This window comes from Octopus bimaculoides, chromosome 5, assembly GCF_001194135.2.
Source record: "Octopus bimaculoides isolate UCB-OBI-ISO-001 chromosome 5, ASM119413v2, whole genome shotgun sequence".
NCBI classification, from domain to species: domain Eukaryota; kingdom Metazoa; phylum Mollusca; class Cephalopoda; order Octopoda; family Octopodidae; genus Octopus; species Octopus bimaculoides.
The window spans coordinates 4,869,298-4,872,139 of record NC_068985.1 but is presented as its reverse complement, the minus strand read 5'-3'; the positions used below and the strand labels follow the sequence as shown (position 1 = coordinate 4,872,139).

At 43.4% G+C, this 2,842-nt stretch overlaps 1 protein-coding gene across 1 annotated transcript in view; it reads left to right on the top strand.

Moving 5' to 3' along the window:
• LOC106877687 (uncharacterized) overlaps nucleotides 1-2,842 on the top strand; it is a 101,870-nt gene that overhangs the window by 49,984 nt on the left and 49,044 nt on the right. The gene's annotated exons all lie outside the window — the stretch shown is intronic.

Below are 2,842 nucleotides of genomic sequence, written 5' to 3'. Positions count from 1 at the left end.
TCATTGTGTGTGTTTTGTGCTACATCTTGTGGGTGGTTTTTCAGTGGCCATCCTGCCTCAGGCGTTCTAACAGATTTCATTTATCGTGCGTTTCCGCACTGGCAAGGGAGCCCTGTAGTAACGCCGTGCGCATGCGTAGTCTCATGCATGCGTAGAATTAAACAACCAAGCGTTCCCGCTCAATTCATTCTCTTTCTTGCTGGCCAGCATAGAGCAATGGACGTGTCAAGAGTGTCTCTAACATTCGAACTCTGGAGACAGCCTCTTTACGTGTTAAGCTGTCTCTCTACATCTTTCGGACTTACGCTCGACAGCTCGCTCACACCTACATAACAATGTCCCAACAACAGAAGCTGTAACAACAAGAACTAAAGATGTATATATTTGCCACCTAAATAAAGTGTTGTTTAAGTTGATAGTCTGGAGTTCAGCGTTCCGTTATATTCTAAGTTTATAGTAGGAAAGTCAGGTATACGTCTAAAGATGTATAACCCACTTTCTACTATACTGACATTAGTTTCAGATCACAACATCATAGAGCTGTCTGTGTATGGACCAAAAGTAGCCAGAGACATACAGCCTAAAAGAAGCACCCAAAATTTCTCCAATCTGAACTTTCACAAAGCAGACTGGAAATCGATCCAAAAAAAAACCCCTCAGACAGCACTGGCCAAAATGTCTCTCCACACTAGACATTGGCATGAAACTAGAATATTTCATGTCTGTTATGTAAACCATATGCCAGAAATATGTCCAAGAGCACAAGGCCAATACAAGGAACAAGATTCCAAGGGAGAAGAAGATCCTCATGAGAAGACAGACGAAGGTTGCAAATTGCTTCAACCAACATTCCAAAAGTAGTGAAAGGTCCTGCCTAAAAGCAACACTGATGGAGATTGAAAAAAACCTGCAACAATCCTATGTGAGGGAGAGAGCAGACAAAGAAGCCTGGGTTATAAAAAACGTTAAGTCAAACCCAAAGGCCATCTTTCATTATGCCAAAGAAACAGTATGCTGTAAAATAGGATCACTCTTCCAAAAGGATGGCTCCCTTACAGATAATCTAACCAGGATCAGTGAGGTACTGAATGACCAGTTCAAAAATGTCTTTACCACTCCTTTGGAACACAGATACATGAATGAACCAGTGGATTTCTTTGCTGCCTCACCTATGACCTGCGAGGCAGATACAATGGATTGCATCGACATTAGCAAAGAAGATATATTGCTAGCCATAGATGAAGTGAACGCAAACTCAATTGCTGCTCCTGATAGTTTCCCAACAATCCTCAAATCATCTAAGCGTGTCCTAGCGAAACCACTACAGATTCTCTTCCAGAGCTTTCTTGCAAATGGCAGGCTGCCAAGCAAGCTGAAGTGGGGCATAATATGCCCAATCCATAAAGGAGGAAGCAGAGTAGATGCCAAAAACTATAGGCCTATCTCTCTGACTTCACACATCAGCAAAGTCATGGAACAGATAGTCAGAGGGAAGCTAATCACATTCCTTGAAGAAAACCACTTGCTGAGTGATACCCAGCATGGCTTTAGACTAAGTAGGAGCTGCCTGACCCAGCTCTTACAGCACTATGATTGCGTGTTGAGGCAGTTACTGAACAACTCAAATGTGGATGTAATATACCTTGGCTTTGCAAAAGCTTTTGATAAAGTGGATCATAGTATGATATGCCACAAAGTGCATGATCTTGGCATAACTGCAAAACTTGGAAAGTGGTCACATGATTTTCTGTAAGATAGAAGTCAGGCAGTAGTGGCCAATGGAGCCACCTCAAAGAAAATACAAATAGTGAGCAGTGTTCCATAGGAAACTGTTCTGGGACCACTGCTTTACATAGCGGCCCTCTCATATATGCCCTCAGCTGCCCAGATAGCCACCCTTGCTAGCTATGCAGACGATATGAAAGTCTCGCAGAAAATACTCCTGCAGCAGGAGTTGGACTCAATTTACAGATGGGCTGAGAATAATAATATGCAGTTTCATGCTGAAAAATTCCAAGCCCTGTGCTACCAGTATCAAAAACTGAATATAAAACTTACAGAGTACAATGGTCCGCAGAGGATTACGATCCCAGAGACTAAATCAGCGAGGGACCTGGGTATCGACATGAGTGATACCTCTTTCCAAGTGCACATTACCAGGATGATGACAAAGTGCAGATGACTGGCTGGATAGATCCTAAGAACATTCAGAACCAGAGAGAAGGAAACCATGATGGTCCTTTAGAGGACATTTGTCCTCAGCCATCTGGACTACTGCTCCCAGCTATGGTCACCCAACAGTGTAAAATTGACTGCGGACCTTGAAGCAATCCAGTGGAGCTTTACAAAGATCGTGTCATTGCTACAAGGAAAGGCTGAAACAGCTAAGACTCTACTCCCTGGAGCAAAGGCAGGAGAGGTGTACAGTAACATGCATCTGAAAGATCTTGAAAGGAATTGTGCTAAATTTTAGCATTGAAAGCTATACCAGTGCTAGAACAGGTTGACACTGCATGGTGCCAAAGATCCCAACAATGCGATTACGCTTCAGGACCAGTTACTGCAACAGCCTGGGTTTCAGAGGCCCACAACTTTTTAATGTTCTTCGAAAGAGCCTGAGAGACCTACACAAAGTGGATGTAGGTGTTTTCAAATCAAAACTGGACCTCTTTCTGTCGAGAGTCCCAGATGAACCTACCTCGCAGCAAGAGGTGCAAATGAGGGTAGCAACATCAAACTCCGTTATTTATCAAATGCTACATATTAGAGGAGGCTCTCAGTAATAACAGTGTAGCAAAACGGTGGTGCCCCAGCATGGCTGCAGCTCTGAGCTGTAACTACA